The sequence below is a fragment of the Schistocerca americana genome, chromosome 4 (assembly GCF_021461395.2).
Source record: "Schistocerca americana isolate TAMUIC-IGC-003095 chromosome 4, iqSchAmer2.1, whole genome shotgun sequence".
Classification (NCBI taxonomy): domain Eukaryota; kingdom Metazoa; phylum Arthropoda; class Insecta; order Orthoptera; family Acrididae; genus Schistocerca; species Schistocerca americana.
This window is the reverse complement of record NC_060122.1, coordinates 750,360,316-750,370,521: the sequence shown is the minus strand read 5'-3', so window position 1 is coordinate 750,370,521 and position 10,206 is coordinate 750,360,316. Positions and strand designations below refer to the sequence as shown.

The window sequence follows — 10,206 nt, the reverse complement described above, 5'->3', positions numbered from 1 at the left end:
CCTCTGTCTCCAATTTACAGTAAAGGCATATACGCACACTCTAGCATCACGGACAGCTGACTGCCTTTATACTGAGTTCCTACGTCTACCACCTGAATGGTTGACGACATGTTATAAATTGTACTACTGACATCAAATGCATTTGTCAGTATACTGTATCTCACATTACTGTGAGTATACCGTATTTCATATTGTATCTCACATTACTCCATATACACTGTGCATAACTGTTCCAGTCCACAGCGTTAATTTTCCCTCAAATATCCAATATTTTAGATGATTTCCACTACTGTATCTATGTGCGTATGTTCCACATATACTCCTCAACCCTTCGACGCGTTTGAACCAAACTTGGTACACTTATTCCTTAATGTCAGTCAACAATTTCTGTGTGAATAAGAACCACCTAGTTATTATAGTTCAGGATATATGATCTCATAAACAACTATATGTGCGAAGAACTGCTGCGTTTTGCATAACGTTTAAATTTATTAATTCTTTGAGGCTAACTCTATTCGCATCACACTAAGCAGGCAGTATGAAAATATGACACTGAATGTACCTACAAAATTATATCATTGTGCAACACATAATCCGTGAGATATGACATCATAAACTCCACGATGTGTGAAAATAATGTCGCATCATGCATGAAGTTTTAAAACATAAATTCTTTACTGCTAAGACAAACCTGCATTAGAGTCAACCTAAGGAAATCCATGACGCCTGGCAGCGCTTTTCACAGCTTCCAACTGTGAATAGCAAAACAATAGCTGTCTGCAGAGCTATGAAGAGGCGTTGCCATAGAGACGTTTACAAATTCTCGTTTTAGACAGGCGACGCAGCTGAGCCCAGCGTACAGCAACTATTTCGTAATTTCAGAGATGTTTCACAGACACATGGAAACGAATTTTTTTGTTATTTCACAACAAACACAGCTCACTTTTGCTTTCGTTTCTAATACAAAATTTTCCAAAGTAATACCCAGTCGCAGCCACGTTTGTCAGCTATATTAAATATGAAATTGTCTTATGAGTAGCATAGAAACGTCTTATGAGTCTATGGATGAGCTTTGCTACTAGGTCACTGGCCGATGAAATTGATGGCCAGTGCATCGGTTGCCTTGCTAAGGATACTCAGAAACACTCATTCAAAGACGAAGAGTCTGAAACGGATGTAACCATGCAGATAACCACTGTCGCACATAAGTCTCCACGAATCGTTGGAGTAGTGGCAGCAGTTGTGTTTCGGCAGTCACTGTCTTGTTGCTGTTGCCATTGAGACAACTTTCAACCACTCAGAGTTTTACAAGGTAGCACAGTTTTCTCAGTTTCAATTGTCAAATTTATTTCATGTGTTTACCTGTTCTTAGTTTTATCAGGAAATACGACATACTGTCAATACGCGCACCAGTATCCGGTATAACCTACCTGGTTGTCACCTCGGATTTCTTTGCTCCGTATCTTTGGTAATCTGCGGGAAACAATACGTGCAGGTATATGAAGTATAAAGCACTCCGTCATCAGGCCACAAGTGGCCCATCGAAACCATCCGACCGCCGTGTCATCCTCAGCTGAGGATGCGGATAGGAGGGGCGTGTGGTCAGCACACCGCTCTCCCGGTCGTTACGATGGTTTTCTTTGACCGGAGCCGCAGATATTCGGTCGAGTAGCATCTCAGTTGGCATCACGAGGCTGAGTGCACCCCGAAAAATGGCAACAGCACATGGCGGCCCGGATGGTCACCCATCCAAATGCCGGCCACGCCCGACAGCTCTTAACTTCGGTGATCTGACGGGAACCGGTGTATCCACTGCGGTAAGGCCGTTGCCCTATATGCAGTATAGGGCGCTGCAAACGCAGCCACAGGCTGACGTTGTTACGCGAATTAGATTGCTGTAATCGTTCGGTATGTAACCCTCCAGTAGCGTCACATTTCAGGCTTACAAGAGGAAGCCACGACGTTGGGACTACGGATGTACTTGAAATCTTGTACACCACTAGCAGACCATTAAAACAACATAATGTGCAAGCAGTAAGGAGCAGTACTCAGGCAATTCCGAGAAAATAAATAGAGAACTTTTACGTGTCTCTCATGTAATACATCATGTGCGTCGGTGCTGGATGTTAGAGTTCATTGTGGTCACGCAGCTAGCGTTCGAGCTTCGTAAGACGAACGTGTATGATGAGACGGTTCGACTCCCACTTAAACTTTCATTTTTGTAGTAGAAGTGTAATTATGTCATATTCAAAACATTTGGGCATAAACTATTCGTTCTTGCTACATCAGCAACGTCACGCTGCTACGCAGGTTAACAGCCAAATGGTGCCTGCCTCTTTGTCTGGGTTCGAAGCGTTGAAGTGCAAAGTAGTTCTGGGTACCTTATCAAATTGTGCGCATAAGGGTTTTCGCAATTTATGGCCGATATTCTTTTCCAGAACAACTTTACATGTTTCATCATTCACTTGTTGATAGTTATAAATACATTTGTTCTAATAATTAAATTTAATTAAAAATTGTAAGTAGTCAAATAAAATGAAATCCACTAAACACGTGGATTTTAATTATATTACTTATCAAATGTCAATTAAATTTAATAATACGACCAGAGATGAAAACAATGTAGATTAAATCTTAAGCTCGAGTGAGACTCGAATAGATAGATGTTGATTTAACGGCCCACTAAAGATGTACAAAGAATGAGCCAAATGTGTAATCACAACGTCATGGTCTCTCCTTGTAATTATTCCTCACACACTCTTACCTAGTAGCTGTAATGGCTGTGTTAGGGCGGAATAGTAGCAGATATTAATCATTGTGTAGAAACAAGGAGTAAAATATAGCGACTTCAATGAAACGTAAGGGGGCGTTTTGGGAAGTGGGTTTGAAGCGAACTCAGTGAAAATTACAAAGTTGCATTTGACCAACATTTATTTAACAATATTTCAGTTGCACTGTGCGACAAGAACACAAAAAGGTAATACACATTTTAAAAAAAATCTTTAATAAATGCAATACTGACAAATTTAAAAACGTAAGGTCATTATTTTTGCAATAAGCTCAGTTGAGAAGTAATAACAATTAAATATATTTACTTCATAATTCCTCTGAATGCCTCTAATAGCTGTATGTATGAGGCTGGTGACTGAATAAAATTTATGTTACTTTCATGCATCAAAAGAGTTTGTGGTCGAAATGCCATAAAATGTTACTAACGGCAGAGCAACCATAAAACTTCTTAATATGTAAAACTATATATACTTTGGATGATGTCCCTCTGGATACACGAAATAAACTGTACTGAAGGCTTTCACTAACTCAGTAAACGTAGAAAGGACCTAGCAGAACGATCTTAAGACTTGATAATAGAGCACATATTAAACGGAAACAAATTTTAAAACATTATTCTAGTAATAGAAACGACTACAAATTTGCATTTAAAGAAAGCAGTAGATCGGGTCTGACCGAAAACAGCAACGGCGCAAATTATTGTTCTAACAACAGCTTAAAAACTTACTGTCGTTAGGTTGACCTGCTTTTGGACAGAATGGTTTCTAATCATGACCCAGCGTCCAAGTTAGTACACGAGAAGCTACACATACGAGAACTGGTATTTGGTTTCTTAGTCAGAAATAAAGAAATACGTGTTTTTTTGAAACTTAAACCTAATGGGGGTGAAACTATTTTTGGACATACATCATTATTAAGCAACTATTAAAGTATTTTGAGAGCTATATCTATGATCATTGGTACTTGACTTCAGGGTTACAAATAAAAACAAAAGATGTGTTTCAGTGTTTTTAGAAACTGAACTATTAAGGGGTGAAATAGGGGATGAGATTATTGTATGATAATATTTTATTATGAAAGCATTTTATAGCTAAATCTATAAAAATTTAAGTTTGGCTTCTCAGTTAGAAATAGATATATACATTTTTCACTGTCTTTTTTTTTTAATTCAACCTTTTTGGGGGTGAAATCGGGGATGAAAGTTTCAATGGATACATTTCACTGTCGAAGCTTCTTTAAAGCTAAATCTATGAAAATTTGTGTTTGGCTATTCTGTTACGAATAAACATACACATGTTTCTGGAAACATAACCACTAAAGGGAGTGAAATAGGCGGTGAAAAGTTTAATCAAAACACATCATTGTGGAAGTATTTTTCAAGCTAAATCTTAGAAAACTGGTGTTCGGCTTCCCGGTAAGAGATGAAAAAATACGTGTTTCACTGGTTTTGGAAATTCAACCGCTAATGGTGTGAAATAAGTCAGAATGATTCACTGAGTCGGTATCGACCAGGCACCGTTTGAAAAGGGATTGTCCGAAATTCCTGGACTAAGGGTGTTATACATCGGATGAAAGGCTTTTTGAAAGCATGTCGCTATTATGGGAATTTTGAAGCTGGAACTACGAACATTATATTAGTTTCTGAATTAGAAAACAAAAAGTACATGTTTCAACATTTTTTGGAAATTCAACCATTAAGGAGATAAAACAGTTGGTGAAAATATTTCTGAAAATGAATAATTTCTAAGGATGTACTTAAGGATTTTAGGGCTACATCTATGACAACTGGTATTTGACTTTGGATAGAAACAAACAAAAAGATAGGTGTTCCAGTGATTTTGTAAATTCAACACCTAAGTGAGTGCCAATGGGGATGAAAATGCTTAAGAAAATGTTTCCTTACAATAAAAAAATTGAAGCTCAATTTTTGAAAAATGGTATTTCACTTTCCGCTTAGATGCTAAGGAATATTTGTTAGGGCATGAAAGATGCTCTGCAAATATCTGCACAAGAGCGCAAAACGCATGATGAACAGAAACTTTGGACTCCAGCTACCAGAAAAGTTTTTTGGTCAGAAGTACGTTCGGAATAGGCCATACTTATAAGGCCTTGATTAGTGTGAAAAGCTTAGAAGGTGTTACAGTATGTGAACAACATAGAAATTTTCCATGCCGAACAGTCTATGCGAGCGAAGCAACGGGTGCTAAGCTAGTAAAGAATATAATACTGGCGCTTATTGCCAGCACAGAACGTGGGAGGATTAAGACAAAGAGCAGCCACCACTTAAGGACAACGTCTCCAAAACTTCAAGCCCACACAAGCAGACTGACGACGTTGAACCTGGAAATTGCTCACCATAGCTGTCCGTTATTTGCAGTGAAGTCATTTCAGTAAAGGCTTTCTTTCTTAGGGACCACAGACAGGTCAAGCGGCTGACAACACGCTCAGTCCCTTCCATCATGGCCAGAGGCCCACTGCCGATATTAGCGAGCAGCTGACAGCCACACTCGCCACAACACACTCGCAGATGGAGCTACGCCGGAACAAGAGCTGGCAGAAAAGTCAAGAACGATGCCATGCAGCAGACGGGGCTGTGAGACGATGTCAGCCAATAATACGCCGACCAAGTCGTCACCACGACAGGAGCGGCATCCAAACGAAGAGAATAAAAAGGACGTGCCACTTAGCCGCGGCAGCACGAGAACAGAGGACTAGAAGAGTCACACCAGTGGAACCGCACTAGAAGATCCGTGGCTTGTGATCCATGACGTTGTCTCCGTACCCATACACATCCATCCACTCGATACAATTTGAAACGAGACTCGTCCGAGCAGGCAACAGGTTTCAAGTCATCAACAATCCAATGTCGATGTTGACAGGCCCCTGCCGAGGCGTAAAGCTTTGTGTAGTGGAGTCATCAAGGGTATGCATTAGGCCTTCGTCTCAGAAAGCCCATGTCGATGATGTTTCGTTGATTGGTTCGCACGCTGACACATGTTGATGACCGAGCACTGAAATCTGCTAAAATTTGCGGAAGGGCTGCACTTCTGTCATGTTCAACTATTCTCTTTAGAAGTTGTTGGTCCCCTTCTTGCAGGAACTTTTTGCGGCCGCAGCGATGTGAGAGATTTGATGTTTTAGCGGATTCCTGATATTCACGGTACACTGGTGAAATGGTTGTACTGCAAAACTCCCACTTCATCGCTACCTCGGAGATGCTGTGTCCCATCGCTCGTGCGTCGACTGAAACAGCACGTTCAAACTCACTTAAATCTTGAAAATCTGTCATTGTAGCATGTAAGGGATCCGTGATCCCACGAACATAGATATTAGTATCCGACACCCAGGTCGATAGCAGACAGGAGTCGATTGTCGTGCGCTGCAGGTGGCAGTGATATTACAGTCGAGTGAAATCACTTCTGGGAAGACTCGCAAAAAGTAAAAAATGGGGGTTGAGCTGAGTACTGTGTCAGTGACGGATGTGCCGAATGAGGAAAAAATATTAAATTCACCGGTGTGTGACAAATGAGTGCGTGGGGTTGAACAATCATCAATACCGATTCGAAAGTGATATAAAACCAAAAATGACACGTGCCGAATTACGTGTTTCGCGTCAACCGCGTCGGCCAGCAACAACAATGGATTGCAGTGAGGATTGTTGTGACTGTGAACCATCATCATTGCGTGTGACGAAGTACTTATAATCAGCAACTAGTAAGAGATGTAACCGTAATTAAGCTTGTAAGGCGAAGGCAGCAAATGCCTCAGAATTTGTGTGTTAATAGAAAATAGATATCAGCTTGTGTATCGCAAGATTTTGGGTCTTTAATGATAGAAAAACTGTCAGTAATTAACTATTCCGTTTCAGAACAGCCGCACTCTGTTGAAATTTCCCCGAAACTACAGCAGAAAAACCGATAGCCTTTTATCCATTAAGCACACGGCCATAGATTAATAATAATTCAACGTTTGGCGGCATCAGTAAATCACACAAAACCCAATAAACGATATAACGGGGGTGTTTCAAGCAGCAGTAACCGATCTATCAACAGGGCCAGACACTTGTTGTCTTATATAGGCTCTTTCCTTTGGCTCTTCTGTCTATATCCGCTTTGGAGTCGCGCTGTGTTACATGTCCAGGGTGGTCCATTGATGGTGACCGGGCCAAATATCTCACGAAATAAGCATCAAACGAAAAAACTACAAAGAACGAAACTCGTCTAGCTCGAAGAGGGAAACCAGATGGCGCTATGTTTTGCCCGCTACATGGCGCTGTCATAGGTCAAATGGATATCAACTGCGTTTTCTTAAATAGGAACCCCATTTTTGGTACATATTCGTGTAGTACGTAGGGAGATATGAATTATTTAGTTGGCCCACTTTTTTAGCTTTGTGGTAGATGACGCTGTAATAGTCACAAACGTATAAGTACGTGGAATCACGTAACATTCCGCCAATGCGGACGGTATTTGCTTCGTGATACATTATCCATGTTAAAATGGACCGTTTACCAAATGCGGAAAAGGTCGATATCGTGTTGATGTATGGCTATTGTGATAAAAATGCCCAACGGGCGTGTGCTATGTATGCTATTCGGTATCCTGGACGACATCATCCAAGTGTCCGGACCGTTCGCCGGATAGTTAACGTTATTTAAGGAAACAGGAAGTGTTCAGACACATGTGAAACGTCAACCACGACCTGCAACAAATGATGACGCCCCAGTAGGTGTTTTAGCTGCTGTCGCGGCAAATCCGCACATCAGTAGCAGACAATTTACACGAGAATCGGGAATCAAAAACGTCGGTGTTGAGAATGCTACATCAACATCGATTGCACCCGTACCATATTTCAGTACACCAGGAATTGCATGGCGACGACTTTGAACATCGTGTACAGTTCTGCCACTGGGCACTTGAGAAATTACGGGACAATGACAGCTTTTTTGCATGCGTTCTATTTAGCAACTAAGCGTCATTCACCAACAGCGGTAACGTAAACCGGCATAATAGGTACTACTGGGCAACGGAAAATCTACGATGGCTGTGACAAGTGGATCATCAGAGACTTTGGCGGGTTAATGTATGGTGCGGCATTATGGGAGGAAGGATAATTGGTCCCCATTTTATTGAGGGCAATCTAAATGCAATGTATGCTGATTTCCTACGTAATGTTCTACCGATGGTACTACAAGATGTTTCACTTCACGACAGAATGGCGATATACTTCTAACGTGATGGTTGTCCAGCACATAGCACGTGTGTGGTTGAAACTGTATTGAATAGCATATTTCATGACAGCTGCATTGGTAGTCGAAGCACCATACCGTGGGCCGCACGTTCACCGGATCTGACGTCTCCGGATTTCTTTATGTGGGGAAAGTTGAAGGGTATTTGCTATCGTGATCCACCGACAACGCTTGACAACATGCGTCAGCGCATTGTCAATGCATGTGCGAACATTACGGAAGGCGAACTACTCGCTGTTGAGAGGAATGTCGTTACTCGTATTGCCAAATGCATTGAGGTTGAAGGACATCATTTTGAGTATTTATTGCATTAATGAGGTATTTACAAGTAATTACTCTGTAACAGCATGCGTTCTCAGAAATGATAGGTTCACAAAGGTACATGTATAACATTGGAACAACCGAAATGAAATGTTCAAACGTACCTAAATTCTGTATTTTAATTTAAAACAACCTGCCTGTTACCAACAATTCGTCTAAAATTGTTAGCCATATGTTTGTGACTATTAGAGCGCCTTCTATCATAAAACGAAAAAAGTGGTCCAACTAAAACATTCGTATTTCTTTACCTGCTACACGAATATGTAATAAAAATGGGGTTCCTATTTTTTAAAAAACGCAGTTGGCGATATAGAGGGCCAACCATAGCGTCACCTGCTTTCCCCCCTCAAGCTAGACAAGTTTAATTCCTTGTAGTTTTTTCGTTTGGCACTTATTTCTAGAAATATTTGGCCCAGTCACGATCAATGGACCACCCTGTATATTGCAGCAACGGCCTCAGACGGAAACTTTTTGATGGCCTCCTCTCCGTCAGATTGTGTCTAGGTATAGTCAACGACAGTGACAGACTGCCGCGTCGTCGTCATCTAATAGGCGTCACGGTATACGCATGTGAGGGGCATGTGGTCAGCACACCGCTTCCCCAACCATCAGTTCTCGTGACCGCAGCCGTTACTTCTCAATCAAGTGACTCCTGAATTTCCCTCACAAGTGTTGTGTGCATCCTGCTTCACCAGACAGTCACCCGTCAAAGTGCTAGGCAAGCCCGACAGCGCTTGACATCGGTGATCTGACGGGAGCCGATGTTACCATTGGATCGCCCCTTATGCATGCTAATTACTCCTGTGCCAGGATTACGTACACTATAAAAATGATGCAGAAAGAAAGAACTGTAGAAACTGCTACAATGGTGGTGCGTGAAGCATACGTTTGATTGCTGCTCATACGTCGTGACTCACTCGCTCGATTACTGGACTTCACTAATTTCGAAGTATCTGTAAGGCCAGATACTGTACTACTGGCAGACTCATCTGTTTTGCGTGTTGGCGCCAGTCTCTGGCACTAGCAGGTTATCTTAAGGGTTGTCATATCATCTAGCGCTTAAATATACAGAAAGGAAATATTACAGGAAGGACAGAAATTGCAATTGTGTTGGAATTCATTTAGCTTAGGCAAATAAATCAATCTTTTCTAGAATGAGTAGTTGGTACAATTTCCTGGTTTTTTTCTCTCAAGGACGAAAATCGATTGGAGAACGCCAGTCAAGCCTGTGAACGGCCAAATCCGGCTGCAGTGGTTCTTGAAGAGGCAGCTCACACAACCGCGGTTTTAACAGAGTTGTTACGGATTAGCAGTATATTGTCTCCGAACTTTCTTTTGTCACATTTTGATCTGTTTATATGCGATCCTTCTTCTTTTCAATGTTTTCCGTGTGTTCCCTTTTTCGCCGAATCTGCGAAGATTCTTTCCTTATTAATGCAGTTCATTTTTGGCATCCTTCTATAGAACCATGTTTCAAACTTTTAAACTTCTTTTTCAGTTTTAAAACGTGCTGTGTTCCAGACGTATATTCTCAGAAGTTTCTTGCTCAGATTGCGGCCGATGCTTGATACTAAAAGACATTTCTCCGCCAGGAATGCCATGTTTGCATGTGCTAATCTGCTTTTCGTGACCTTCATACTTCGTCTTTGTTTGCAAGGTAGCAGAGCTGGTTCCCTTCGTCTGCTTCGTGGTCCCATTCAATTGTAAGCACTGTGAACTTAAGTAGCAAAAATTTTCGGAGAATACGTATTACGAATTTTAGTTCTAGTGGATTCCGGTTGGGTAAATTTGGGAAACTCGTATTCTAGAAAGATTGAGCGATCATATATTCATCGTGATCATGTATT

At 41.2% G+C, this 10,206-nt stretch overlaps 1 pseudogene; it reads right to left on the bottom strand.

Moving 5' to 3' along the window:
• Positions 1 to 1,713: 1,713 nt before the first annotated feature.
• LOC124614187 lies at positions 1,714 to 1,831 on the bottom strand (annotated as a pseudogene).
• Between the last annotated feature and the right edge of the window lie 8,375 nt (positions 1,832 to 10,206).